The sequence below is a fragment of the Hyaena hyaena genome, unplaced genomic scaffold, assembly GCF_003009895.1.
Source record: "Hyaena hyaena isolate Hyena2069 unplaced genomic scaffold, ASM300989v1 scaffold_1204, whole genome shotgun sequence".
Lineage (NCBI taxonomy): Eukaryota > Metazoa > Chordata > Mammalia > Carnivora > Hyaenidae > Hyaena > Hyaena hyaena.
Genome location: NW_024081831.1, coordinates 430,318 through 445,922, shown reverse-complemented (window position 1 = coordinate 445,922; position 15,605 = coordinate 430,318). Strand labels below are relative to the sequence as shown.

General features: G+C 35.3%; 1 long non-coding RNA gene across 1 annotated transcript; it reads left to right on the top strand.

Annotated features, from left to right (window-relative positions):
- The first annotated feature begins 8,611 nt into the window (after nucleotides 1-8,611).
- Nucleotides 8,612-14,996, top strand: LOC120224586. The gene is made up of 4 exons (XR_005526619.1): nucleotides 8,612-8,662; nucleotides 11,248-11,297; nucleotides 12,257-12,310; nucleotides 14,914-14,996. It is a non-coding gene; the product is annotated as an uncharacterized LOC120224586 (long non-coding RNA).
- Nucleotides 14,997-15,605: the final 609 nt, after the last annotated feature.

Here is a 15,605-nt window from a genome sequence, read left to right as displayed (position 1 = left end):
AGCAATCCCCTTCTAGTATATGCCAAAAGGAAGTGAAATTAGTAGCTCAAAGATATATCTGTGCTCTTATATTCAGTATTGTTCATAATAGGCAAGATATTCAAACAACCAAGTGTTTGTTGACAGATGATAAAGAAAATGTGATATATATAATGTAATGCTACTGAGCCTTAAAAAAGGCGATCTTGTCATTTGCAGCAACATGAATGACCCTGGAAGACATTATGTTAAGTGAAATACACCAGATCAGAAAAAAAGAAAAACAACCACATGATCTTGGTTATATGTGGAATTTTAAAAAGTTGAATACATAGAAACAGCCGGTAGAATGGTGCTTACCAGGGATGTGGGAAAGGGCTAAAGGGAGATATAATTTGAAGATTACAGAGTTGCAGTTATATAGGATAAATAAATCTAGGGAGATAATTTATAGCAAGGTGACTATAATTAATAATACTGTACTGAAATCTGCTAAGAGAGTAGATTTCAGGTGATCTCATTACACACACCCAAATGAACCATGTGAGAAGATGTTAATTAGCCTGCCTGTAGTAAATTGCTTCACAAAGTGTGTGTATATACCAAATCATCATATTGTACATCCTAAATTTACATAATTTGAATCTAAAAAATAAAATTTAAAGGACACAAATTAGCTCATAAAGTCCAGAGTCAAAATAGTACTACGTAAGTCAGCTATAGAAGATTTACCTTAGAAGATAAAGATATTTGGGGCCTCTGTGACAAACCTTTAACACTATTTCTGAACATTGAAACCTGGGACATCTTCTCCACTTCTGTGCTTTCAAAGGCAGACTGCCTGCTCTCCCACCCCCATACCATGTACTAAGATACACCACCTCCTACTTGCCCTTCCCTGCCTTCCATGTCTTGTTTACATCATAGTGTCTCCATTTCAGGCAATCTTTTGCCAACCTCTTCCACGTGACCTCTCATCTTACTGTCCCTTTCCCTTGTGCGCATATCGGAGTTATTTATCATTGTTGGACGTAGATCATAAAACTTTATAGTTCTGGAGTATAGAACAGTAGTTAAAATCTACACTAGGGTCGAATTCCAGCTCTGCCACTTATTAGCTTATAATGTTGGCCAATTCTTTATTCTCAAATTCTTCTTCCATGAAATGCGGACAATAATAATACTAACTCCATGAAGTTGCACTGACAACTGAGTTAATATAGCAAAGTGTCTGAAACAATGCCAGTCCATAGTAATGCCCTATGAATGCTATTTATTACTATTATTATTGATACAATAAAAATGTGTGGCTTTAATCGTCAGCTCTGTTTTCAGTGCACACGGTCAGTCCCACTGTGATTCACAAGTCGGCCTTCTCTGCCTATTCTTAGAAAGACTAATACATATGTCTAGCACTCCACAAATTCTTTGACCTCATCATTTCCCTTTTGTCCTTCTCTTCAACAGATGATCTTGCCCCTACTATAATAATTGATCTGAAAAGCTCTCTCTCAAATTCCTGCCACCAAAGTGATGAATAGACCTGTGTTTCCACCTATTTTTATATATTCCTTCTCATAATACCAAAAGTGTCCAGGATATTATTTGAAGTTTATTGCTCAAATTTTTCAACCTGAGCTCTGGAATTTATCCTTTCTTGTCCCTTTATAGACTTCACTCTATCAATTTCTCTATCTCTGACTCTCTTTTACTTATATTTTCAATGTTTCCGTCACTAGTGACTCTTGTCTATCAGTGTTTAAACATATGAAAACCAAATCAAACAAAAGCAATTAAAAACAACTAAAAATCTCATCTCATTTCCATTTTCTCCAACGATCAAACTTTTTTTCTTTCCATCACAGGAAATTTCTTGAAAAATTTGTCTACTCTCCCTCCTATGATTCCTGTGAAAGTCTGACTTCTGGAAGGCAGTTTAATGCAGTAGTAAAGGTTAAACCTTTGGTAGCAGAAAGCCTGGTTCAAAATATCTCTTTATTCTCAGTATCTGTGACATATTTACTTATCTCTTTGTGCCTCAATTGCTTTATCTGTTAAATGAAAATGTAATAGTGCCTAATTCATACACATGTTTGTCAAATGAAATAATACATATAAAGTTTCATACAAATTCCTGAAGTATATTGTTTTTAATAAAAGTCAATTATTATTGCTAATATGCCCTCACCTTCCAAAAAGTAGGTATTGTCAAAGTAACTAAATAGCTTTTTTTTTTGCTACATATAATAGAAACTTCCCAGCTCTTACCATCTGAACATGATTGTTCTTTGCAGTATTCTTGCCCTTTTACACCAGTGATATTACCACTACTTCAATGATATTTTTCCCCATAAATTCTCATGTTTACTGCTTCTCAGTGAACTTTTTGAGATTTTCTTTCCTCTGCTTATAACTTAACTTTCAGAATTGCTCAAGTTTTGTCCAAAATCACTGTTCCTTCTATTCTATACACAAAGAATTTGTTGGTAATTTTTGGTGAGCAGTTTAACTAAACCTTCCTGCTTGATTGTCTCATACCTTCTTTTCTACCCTCAAATCTCCAAGACCTTCTTCGTTTTCATGCATAAATGATGATCTGACTTTCTATTCCACTAAGAAAATACAAGCAATCTGAAAAAAGGTTTCACCAGCTCCCATAACCATATCCACCCTCTTCATAGTCTATACTCTCTTCTATTACAGCAAATGACTGTGTACTCTCAGGCAAGTCCAACCTCTTAATCTGTGCTCTGAATTTCATCTCCTATCACTTATTTCAAGACATGGCCCATCATTTCTTCCCTGCATTATTATTTTTTCTTTCTTTAAACTTTTATCAACATACAAAAATGCTGAGTTCTTTTATCTTAAAACAAAAATTTTCTTTATTCCACTTCACCACCATTTTCTACTTCTACCATATTTCCAGGCTTCTTTCTATAGCAAAACTATTAAAATGAGCATCCTCCAACTTGTTTCTTCTCAGTTTGTCTTGAATCCACTCTCACCATATTTTTACCTCCAAAGCCACTCTTTTTTTTTTAATTTTTAAGGTTTATTTATTTTGAGACAGAGAGTCAGAGTGTGAGCAGGGGAGGGGAAGAGAGAGAGGGAGATAGAATCCAAAATAGGCTCTGTGCTGACAGCTCAGAGCCTGATGTGGGGCTCGAACGCACAAGGGAGATCATGACTTGAGCTGAAGTCGGATGCTTAACCAACTGAGCCACCCAGGCGCCCCCCTCCACAGCCACTCTTAATCATAGTTTCACTTTCTGTAGTTTCAGTTACCCACAGTCAACTGTGGTTCAGAAGCAGATGATCCTCCTTCTGACATAATAGTAGAAGGTCAATAGTAGTGTTAACACCACATCACAATGTTTATGTCATTCATCTCATTTCATCTCATTGCTCAGGACTTTTGTCATCTTGTATCATCACAAGAAGAAGGGTGAATATAGCTTGAAATATTGAAAATATTTTGATTTAAAAATTAAAAATATTTTGAGAGAGGCCACATTTGTATAACTTTTATTATAGCATAATTCTTATAATTATTCTATTTTATGATGAGTTATGGTTGTTAATCTCTCACTGCGCCTCATTCATAAGTTAAGCTTTATCACAGGCATGTATGTATAGGAAAAAATAGAGTATATATGGAGTTCTGTACTATCTGTGATTTCAGGAATTTATTGGTGGTCTTGGAACATATCCCGTATAGGTAAGGGAGAACCCCTGTCCTGTTGAATCATATTAACACCATGTTTGAAAGCTGATGGTCAAAGTTCCTTCTTCATCTTTACTCCTAAAGCAGCATTTTTTCCCCCCAATTAATCACTCTCTTCTCAAATATGCTCTCCTGTTGGCTTATGAGACTGTAGTTCCCTGGTGTTTCTATGAAATATGGCCTTTTCACCTCAGTGTCATTTCTTGATTTTTCTCATCTCTTTTCTCTCTAAACTTCAGAGTATTCTGAGATCAGTCTTTGTATAGACTTTATCTACAGTAACTTTGTGGGTGATCTCATCTGACTGTGGTGCTTTAAGCCCCAAATCAATGCTGACAATGCCTGTGTCTGTATCCTAATATGTCTTCAGCCCAGACTTCTCTTCCCATCCTTTTGGAGGAAGGCTCTTGACTATTTAAAAAAAAAAGGGAAAGAAGAAGAAGAAGAAGAAGAAGAAGAAGAAGAAGAAGAAGAAGGAGAAGAAGAAGAAGAAGAAGAAGAATGGAATATAAAGTTGTTTTAAGCTAAATGTATTGAAATGTGTAAAAGTACTTGGAATTGAGGATTTAAAATGTTAGCTCCAGCCCCTAGGATGGGTCTCAATGGTTTGATTTTTTGGATTAGGAAATGCTGAACTCAATAATGGACTAGAGTCAATGAGGTTAAGATGTCAGAACTTCACTGGCATACAATATAGAGAAAGGGGTACAAAAGCTTAGAAAATGGGAATATTGGAGTAAATGCATTGTGTTTATCTTGATCACTCATCTCTAACAATATGAACAGTTTACTAACTGATCTGGTAAAGAAGAATTAGAAAGGTTCCTGTATGCTTTAATGAGATAGGTGTACACCTGAGTGCAGACAGTCAGCCCTGAGACATTTCAAAAGTTTCCCACAATAGTGATTCCCTCTAGTGTTTGTGGAAGGTTGGAGCCATTCTTTTAAAGTGAAAGATAACTTAGTCCATCTCATACTGCCATGTAGGAAGAAAGAAGCCAAATTTTGGGGTGCCTGGGTGGCTTAGTCGGTTAAGCATCTGACTTTCACTTAGGTCATGATCTCGCGGTTCGTGGGTTCGAGCCCTGTGTCGGGCTCTGTGCTGACAGCTAGCTCAGAACCTGGAGCCTGTTTCAGAGTCTGTATCTCCCTCTCTCTCTGACCCTCCCCTGCTCACGCTGTCTCTCTCTCTCCTAGAAATAATAAAAAAAAAAAAAGAAGCCAAATTTTAATGCTTCACAGTTTCATTAAATTTTAGATTATCTGCTGTGTCTCATTTACCTGGAAATCCATAACACTATCAGTTTTGAGTCAAACCTGGAGAAGGAGAAGACTCGTTAGCATACCCTGTCTGAAATGTAAGCTGCTCTGCCACCTGGCCCTAATGACACAGCATAATTAATCATGAAGGAAATCTGTGTGTCAGATAGGGATGGTAGACGGGGCCTCTGGCAAGCCCCAATTTTCTAATAAGAGCAGAGCCCATACCTCTTCCTTCAATTATATTCTGTGCCTACCTTATCCATAAAATTATGTTGGGTATTAACAAAGACCTTTCATTGTGGAATGAATGGAAATGGTACATGTGACACCAAACTGTCAAACGTCTGGATTGCAAGAGTAATTAGCATAAGCAGATGGCTCAAATTCACAAATACTTACTCTTACAGCCTCACCACTTTTTACTCAATCTACACACAGGAGTTCCTAGGAAGTTGTTTATAACCAGTTATCTGAAAGGGAAAGAGGAACAGACATGCTCTGCACATGTTTATGCACAGTAGCATGTACCATTAGAAAGTGCAATTGTTTGTGTTATAGCGTAGCATGGGGAGGCTGTAGAAGACAAATAGTGAAGAGAAATATTTTCTTAATAAAAAGTCAAGCTGTATACTAGCTATAATGCATGTATGAATTATATATGAATATTTATATATATTTAAAGAAAGATTATATATGGTCTATATTGGTTCTTGAGTAGTTGCTTTTTCCTTGCTGGAATCAAAGAATAAACTGGAATATTTATGACAAGGAGGATCAGGAAAGCTATGGATGGACATCACAGAATGAGCAAAAAGGGAAAGAAATCATGTACCAAATAGATACCTTCTAGAATACCTACTTCAGAGATACCATAATCAAGTGGACAAGATGGGTCAGCTTACTGATGTCAATCAAACTTGTCCAAATACTCCACTGTATCTTCAATGGGCCATATACAAAGAAGATATGTAGAGATATGGGATAGGCCTGGGCTCCAAAAACATAGACTTTCACTCATTAAGGATGGTCTGCCTACCACCTGCCCAACCTTTCAATAGATGTCACAGTTAGATTATTTTTGACCCCTTCCCTCAGATGCAAGGCAGTGATTTGTCTTCATGAGAATATATGTACATATTCCAAATATGAACTTGCCTTCTCTGTCTGAAATACTTCTGCCAGAACATCCATTAGTAGATTTTACATAATGTTTTATTTATGGCCATGTTATTGTACACATCATTACCTATATACAAAGAACTCGTTTTATGGTGAAAGGAAAGTAACGATGGACTCATGTGAGAAGGGATCATTGGTTTACCATGAACTACTCACCAAAACAAAAAGAATTTGATAGAATAGTGTTATGGGCTATTGAATATTCAGTTACGCCCCCCAGTTACAAATCAATGATTTCAATTCTCTGTATGAGTATCGTATAATTTCAATTCTCCTCAGATAGAATGTATAAATCTGGTAAGCAAGCTGAAGATAGGCCCCTTTTATTGATATATTTAGTAATCCATTTTTGAACATTTGCTGCTCACTTCTGCAGCCTGGTGCTGAGTGGGTTTGAAGGTATTAGTGGCCAAAAGAGGTGTGCTTTTACTAAGGGACATAATCATGGCTCTATTAATTAGGTAGACTACACCATGGCCTTTTGGGGATCCTTGTGTTGGTGAAACAAATATAAAAAATAAGGTTAGTCCAATGGTCACAGTGCTTATCTCTAATTATGAAGGGAAAATTGGTCTGGTAGTCCACCACAGGAACAAAGGAAGACTGGTCCAAAAAAGTCACTGAAGTACCTCTTAGTAATCCTATATCCAGTTATAATCATGAATGAAACATTGCTTCAACCCAATAAAGATAGGTCCAGTGAGGACTTGAGTCCTATAATAATAAATATTTGGATTCTTATGTCAAGTAGAGCTGCTGTCAAAGGGCAGGAAGAGATGGTCTCAGAGAGTAAGAACATAGAATGGTGGGTGTAAGAAGAAAGGTCTAATTACCAGTTTTTAGCCTAGCGACCAGGCACACAGGTGGACACTGTTATGTCTCTAACTTAAGTTAACCATTCGTTGCTATGTTTTCTGAAAAGTAAAGGTGATGGTTAATGTTGTAATAGTTCCATGGGGATCAAACGTGAACTGAAATTATCCTTTAATGAGATAATTGATGTCTGTCTGGGCTGAGAATTTTTTCCTTCCAGCAAATATCTGGAACGTATAAAAATTGGCAAGAGGAGTAGAATATGCTTTATAGTTTCACTTGTTCTCTTCCTCTTTCAGATCTAATCTCTACACTTTGCTGCCTACTGTATATTTTTAGAGTCCAGTCCCTGAAGGTCAGCCATCCACTCTAACTTTTGGCTTTCAGTTGGATTTGGCAATGCAGACACCAATAGCTAATATTGGAAGGATGGTGGAGAGAAAAGTTGGATTTAATTTCTGATAAATGCAAAATGATGGTTGATTCTCTTTACAACTAGAGTTCCTATTGAGTGATTCTAGGTCTAGCCGGGACCTCCTCTTACTTTTTTAGGTATATGACTGGTAAAGACGAACACAGTTTCAAGTACCTGGTTATCCCAGTGTCCCCCTTGTTTTCTCCTTAACACTGAGCACATATTTTAGAAGCTTAATCATTGAATTAACTTCAAAATACTATATAAGTATGTGTTCTGTTTTCAGTACACTGTGGCTAACATAGCTAGTTTCTGCAGAGAAGGAAGAACACATTTCTTTGGCTTGCAAAGGAGTTCAGGGAAATTTGGGGCTTAATGGTCCTAAGGCTTACTGGGGTACATACACTGAGATAAACACATCCCAATTATTATAGCCCTACTCCTTCTCCACTAATACCCTTACTTTTATATAACAGACTTGGTACAGTTATATGTTCATCTTAGACTTCAGGTCTAATTAGCAGCGATGTTTTCCCTGAAGTTTCAAGAAGTGGAAGATTCTCTTAAATTCCAGATTTGAAATTCTCTCTTTGCTCCTGTGCTTTGACTGTAGTCTTCAAAGTTCTCACCTTGTTCTTCCTATAAGCTTTCTTATGTCAGAGAAGACTCCACCTTGCAGTATGAGTGATGCAAGCATTATTATTGCTGTGGTGGATGGTCAAGTGAAGTAACTCCTTGATTTCCTAAAGTCTTCCTTTTGCCTAACACTTTATTCCAAGTAACTACAGGTAATAATTTATATAATCATAATCCTCCTAAAAATCACTGATTCACAATATCCCACTTAATCTGGTGACTCTTTTATCTCAGAAGTTCAACTTGAGGGTTTCTATCTTGAGACTGTCTCTGGTCCCAAGAAGTATATTGGTTAATTCAAACAGGTTATGAAAATGCTACTGTGAATATTTAAATCAGTATAATTATTCTAGGGAAACAGTTACATAGATAGTAAAAGAGCCAATAAACCAGTAGGGATCCATGAAAGAGAACCCATCGTGAGAAATAACAGGAATCTTCTACCATTGCTAGCCTGGAGGGACAAGCAAAGAAAGTATTGTTTCCAGAGCCAAGGAGTCTAGATCCTCACTAGAACATGGAACCACATGAGGTCAGTCTTGTAGAAGCAGTTGTAACAGAGAGGCCATCTGACCCTGTTTGTCCTTTTCTTTGGCCAAATCAGCCAGAAGTCACTTCACACAGGACTCAAGGAAATGCAGTCTGGATAGGTCAGTGTTTTTTGATGCTAAGTAGAGCAAGGGGAAAGAGAATGTATTTGAAAGCCAAATAAGCTAAGGGGGTGGGGGCAGAATGTTCATAAGCTATACTGAATTCAAGTTTGCTTGAAAATTCAAGTTAGGAAGGGCTCACTTCCTAACATTTGTCAGAATGCTTTCTGCCTAGGACTTAGCTCATATATTTGACTTGCTGTTTTCCTTTATGATGTAACATCACTTTGGGTTTGTAGAAAGCAAAGACAGTAATCTTAACCAACTTATGTGAATAGAAGACTGATTACTTTTAACCAGGCAGAAAAACTGTTGAAACAGGAAAATATATGCCATTCAACCAAAGAAAAATTCCTACCAGTTCCAAAGTGTATATATTAGGGCTCTCCACAAGTATTTCCACTTCTGTTTTAGTCCTTGAGAATCCAAATTCCAACCTAAACATTTCAGTCAAAAGAGAGAATTTAGAGTTCATCGTTTATTAGGTGCATGATATGTAGTCATAAATGACTTTGTGGGCCATTTTTTAGGTATCTATGAAACCAGAAGCCTAACACTCAAAATGGCCATAACTTAGTCAAAATATGCAATGTTCTTTCAATCACTGTCTAACAAAGAATAGATTACTTATGTAACCTTTAGATGAAAACTTCAGCATTGCTGTCATAGTGGCCTTTGTTTGGGAGTGGGGGTGGGTGGGTAGGGTAAGCACCACTGAAACTGAGAAATTACTCTTGTCATCGCAAGGGTGATGTATCTATCTTTTACCTGCTTTTAAAATAACTTCCTATTATCTTTGTTGACTAATAATTGAGGTCTTTTTTCTGACCAACAAGACATCCTTAAGTCAGAACTCCAAATGTGATCTTGCTACCTATGAATCAAAATGTCAGATGTCAAAGTTGGGGTACATTTTCCTTTAAGTTGATTTACTGCTATATGTGGCCATTGATGAGAATGAAATTTGAGTGTTACTGTTCAGTCTTGGAGACATCCTGTTGATGGTTATCTGAAGCTGCAAGACTGAACTTACTTTGTATGAATGCATATGACATTTGCCTTCTCTCTCCAACTCTATGTTGTAACTGGTAAATATTCACAAGAAGTAATTCCACAATCTCCCTGAAATACATCCCAGTGCTATGAGGGAATTCTTATTCTGAGGCTGGATTTCTCCTCATTGTCTTCAATAAAAAGAGTTACTACTCACTGTTTTCTCATGACATTCTTTTACAAGCCAAAAGTCAGTTTTTGTTATCATTTTCTTGTTTTATCTCTGTAATTTCAATTCTACTTTTAGTTACATATATCTTCTATTGCTTATATATTAAGTAATACATTACTTGTATATTATTAATGTATTAAGTATTATATTATATGCAATTATTTAATTGCTGTAACTATTACTATAATGTTCTTATATAGATTCTTCATAGTTATAACTTTTGCTTTTTATACGTCTATCTACATTTGTCAACTTTTAAATTTAAAATCTAAAACGTTCCTTCTTTTTGCTTCCTTCTTTTTTGTTCACAGCACTTTGCTCACACCTTTAGCTATAAATAACCTCACATTCTGCTTACAAATCTACTTCCCCACCATTCTCAGTGGGCGAGTATAAGAATTTCTTATCAGCGTTTTGGTTCAGAGTGCTTCCCAGAGCCCAGCATAAAGAAGGACTCAACAACTATTTAATTCAATGGATGAATGACCATAAAAATAAATGTAGTGCTTTCATGTATGGCAGCATTTATTTGCTATAAAGAAAATGCCAACATCTATATCTAATCCATATTTAGATCCATATTCAGTAATTAGTCTGCAGATGGACTAATTTTCAACTTCTTATAATAAATTAGAAAATCCTCTCTTACATTTATGTAAGTTTATCTTTAATGTGTTATGAGAGTCACATAAACAGAGAACATACTTATTTTTTAACCATATTTCATCAGTACTCAAAACATAGTAGATGTTTATTAAGTATTTGTGGAATTATTTCATATATTGATTACAAAATATTTTTTAAAAAGTGATTCCTATACCTTTTGTATGGATGCAATAACAGATGGAGGAAAAAGAACAATAGATATAGTAGGCAAAAAAACCCTAAAATGTATTTAAAATATTTTTCTTAAAGATTATAATAATAAAGATAATAGTTAATTCTTGTTAAGCATTTATTGTGGATCAAAGACAATAATAAAAACTTTATATGGATTGTATCTTTAGCCACCCCTCCCCCAAAACCTCTAGGGCAGAGAATCTCTATTTTTAGATAAGTGCTATAAAACAGAGAGATTGAGTAAATTGTTCAAAATCTTAGAACTCATAATTAGCCTTGTCTGTCAGTGTTTAAATCTACTCAATTTGACTGCACTGACCATAATCTTTTACCATTATGCTATGCTAACTCTCAAAGCACAAAATGAACTTAATATTTTGAGTGTATGCTAACGTACTATAGGTAAAACACAGACATGGGTGCTTGTGTGAACAAAGTGGGTCAAGCTGAAGATGTCCTTTCTTTTTATTTGATATACATCTATTATGATCTGAAATAAATCATGTATCTCACTCTTCAGGAGCACCTTCTGCATGAAAGCAATGTGAACTTTCAACAGACCTGCTACAGGTATGGTGCACCTTAAATAGCCAAAACTGGAATACAAAATGGATCTTCTTTTCAAAACTTGTCCATAGTTTTAAAGATTTGTTTTGGTCCTTTCTTTCCTGAGGAAAGCTACTGGGTTGTTTTGTGATTTTTGCTTTTCATGAAGAATCACAGTTCTATTTCAGCTCACAGTTACACTATATAATTTAAAATTATTAAAAATCATTAATATACATAACAGGCACAGATTTTTAGGGGATTTGACTATAATAGGCTTTTAACTTGACAAGTGGCATTTACTATTTCCTCCAAAAATGCTGTTATTGTAATAGTTACATTATTTTTTAAAATAATATGTAGTTATATTGATAGTATCAATCTATAACAGACTATAGATCATAGTTTGAATCTGCCTCAAGAAGAACAGTATATTTATCAACTGTCCTAGATGTTTAATTTAATGTTAATTATTCTTTCAGTTTGGGATGTTAAATTATGTATTTGATTCCTTTTTCTTCTGTTTCCTGTTTATTGTAGGAAACTGTAGGATTTTCTGAAATGCTTAATTGACAGATTTTAGCTTGAACCTGTGTGTTGCTTTAGGAAAAATACATGCCTTCTCTTAAGTTACAGGAAGAAACCATGCTTCCTATTAACCGAGAAAAGTATTGCAGCACCAAGTGTTTGGGGGAAGGAGTAACATTTAGGACTATTTCTTAAAACGCACACAGAAATCATAGCAGAGGAAAGTAGGTCTCCACATTCTTAGCTGGTTGCTTGTAAATCCAAAAGACGCACACTGTGTTTTGAAAGATTCTGTGACAGGCTCGCCACATTTACTGTAGCATTTATTGAAGGATTTCCTCCAAGGGCTCAGCTTCTGGCTTACTGATGAGTGGAGTTGTTTGTGGGTCAACTGGAATGATAATTGGCACTTTACTCTCCCATCAGCATTTCTGAATATCGGCCTGTCTTTTCAGGAAGTTCTTAAGCACAGGAAGAACTAAATGAGGGCAGGAGGATCTTCCTTATAGGTGAGATCACCCATCAAGTGCTAACTCATTCACATACTCAACACTTATTTAAATAACAACTAGTACCTCCTACCCAATAGAATTGTAGAAGTTTAAAATTTTTTTGCATATTTGTTTCCTGTTTTGCCTATAGTTGCTGGAGTCAATTTGCAACATTTGTTTTAAAGAAATTCTTTCTGTCTAGAAATCCACCTACATGTGAAAATGAATAAGTTTTCTTACACACACATAAACTACATTTATCAATCATGTTAATTCTATAATAACAGAATTGTAATTTAACATTAATTTCTTGAATATTCATAACTTTTTAGAGAAAACATATTTTTTCCCTCAAAACAAACTCTAACAATATATAATAATACCAAAATTGCTTTTTGAACATATAGGTATCAGGCATTGTGCTAAGCACTTTATACATATTACCTCTTAATTCTAATATTCACTTCATATGTTAATATTATTCCCGTTTTACTGATAAGGAAATTGAAACTCAAGATAACTGAACAATAGTTTCTTTTTTTTTTTAATATTTTGAATGTTTATTCATTTTGTGTGTGAGAAAGACTGAGTGCAAGCAGGGGAAGGGCAGAGAGAGAGAGGGAGACACATTATCCAAAGCAGACTCCAGGCTCTGAGCTGTCAGCACAGAGCCTGGCACAGGCTTCTTACCCATGAACCTTGAGATCATGACCTGGCCTGAAGTTGGAGGCTTAACTGACTGAACCACCCAGGCACCCCATTGAATAATATTTTCAATAACCTATTTCTAAAAAGGGATTGGGCAGGGTTTAATTCTAGGTCACTTTGGCTCAAATATATAATGTTACAGCTTGCATTCTGTTTTATAAATGAGAATATATTTCCCTGATGGTCAACTGAAATGAAGTATATTTGAAAAAGTAATTTTTTAATTTTTAAAAAGATATTCTGGTACAGAGGATTTTTAGAGCAGCGAGAATATTCTATATGATATTATAAAAAGGAATATTATTGGATGGATGTAATGGATATTATAATAATGGATATATGACATTATGCAATCCAAACCCATAGAATGTACAATACCAAGAGTGAACCCTAATGAAAACTATGGATTTGGGGTGATTATGATGTGTCAATGTAGGTTCACCCTTGGTAAAATGTATCATTCTGGTAAATAATGTTGATAATAGGGAGGTTATGTGTGTGTGGAGGCTGAGAGAATATGGGACATCTCTTTACCTTCTCCATTTTGTTATAAACCTCAGCTGCTTAAACTTCTGTGTGTGTGTGTGTGTGTGTGTGTGTGTGTAATTGCTAACTTGCTGGCCTTATGTAATTAATGGAGTAAAATGGAATACTCATAGAGTTGTTCCCAGTATTCCATTTTACTCCATTAATTACATAAAGTGTCCAATTACATCCCCTCTTTTGATAGGGAAAAATCTGTTATAAGATAGTCACAGAACTGATAAGAAAATACCTGTCCCTGATCAAAGGCTCTCTCTTCCGGGTTCTTCTTCCCACCCTGCTTGTCGCATGCATTAATGAGGAATGTGGAAGTAACAGGTTATAAATTACTCCCTATACTGATGCTCTGGGCTCAGACCTCTTGAGAATGATCTCCTCTGAGCCCACCGGTGTAAAGTTAAACCTCCTCCCTTCCAAGATCTCCTAGTACCACGTGGTTCTTCCGCCAGTGATCCAGACTAGATTCTGCAACTTTCACTCTTCACTTTACTTATTTGGGTCTTCTCTCTTTTTTTATTTTTCATCAATCAAGTTTTGACAATTGTGTTGATAGATTTCAAAGAAACAATGTTTAGCTCATTGATTTATTCTTCTTTTCTGTTCTATTTCATTGATTTCTACCCTGAAATGTATTATTTCCTTCCTTCTTGTTTGGGATTTAGTTTGATCTTCATTTTCAGAAGGTAGAAGTTTACATTACCGATTTAAAATCTTTTTTGTTGTTGTTGATTTTTAATTTAATTCTGTTGTGATCAGAACATACTTTGTATGATTTTGATTCTTCTAACATTATTGAGGATTTTTCTATGGCCTGGTATATGTTCTATCCTGAAGAATAACCCATGAGCACTTGAGAAGAATGAATGCTTTCTGAAAGCACTGAAGACTAGACTGAGGAGGTTGGAGGTCAATTACAGAAAGTCTTTGCTGTTTATTTATTTTTTTGTGGCGGTGAATGGGGGAGTGATATTAATTGAATTACATTTTAGGATTATAATTCTTGGGCTAAAACGGTGAAGGACATTAGGGCTCATATATGTAATTGTTTGAAGAGGGCATCCTTGTCATGGTTTATTTGTTTTCAACTCAACATAATTGCTACCTTTTAAAGAATACTCAACATTGCATGGAGAAGCTAGAACATGCATTTACCAGAATCATCTTTTATATACAGTTCCAGATTTTGGTGATGAGAGGACCCTACACATGATTTGAACAGCAGGAGAAAGGGGAAGCTTTCGAATGTATGCTTTCCTAAATTTATCAGCAACTTGCCTGTCTTTAATGCACATGTCTCTGACTTCCACTCTACTAGTGTTTACAGCAATGATCTAAATCTGTACTAAACCATTTATATTTTGATTGCATAGAGTGGCTTGTTTTTTCCTGACATGGTCAAGAATGGCCTGAATCAGATGAAATGACTCAATGATTATGGCCTGAATCAGAGAAACAGGTATGGAAAAACGTAGATTTTCACTTTATGTAAACTCTAGTCTGTTTCATTAGCGGCTTAGAATATGCATAGTATCTGATGAATTGCAAATTAATTATACTGTTGATATGAGAAGTACACTTACAATGTTTGAATGGCATTCATGGACTTGTGAAAAAAATCTCTGAAGTTTTCCAAGAGAATGTCATCACCCACATATCTGTTGTTGGAGAAGTTATTTCTGTGTATCAATCTGAAGGCTTTCATTAGATGCAGTGGATTAGCAAGATCAATGTTAGATTTATCTTTGCTTTTTAAAATTGGTATTGTAACATTTTTTACAAAGTTGTTATTAAAGTTGTATTTATTTTAATAATTTATTTTTCTGCACAGCCCTTCATCAACTATTGTAAACTTAAACTTAATAACTTTAGGCACAAAATGGATTCAATTTTTAGCACATTCAGAGAATCGGCAATGTGAAATAAGAAAATACCTGCGTTTTCTCTATTATCATCATTGTTGCTTGTTACTAAAATGTGTTATTTTATTAAATGTATTATTATGTAATTATTAATATGCAATGTAAACTAATAGTTTTAAGGGTGTTTAGTATCAATATGTATT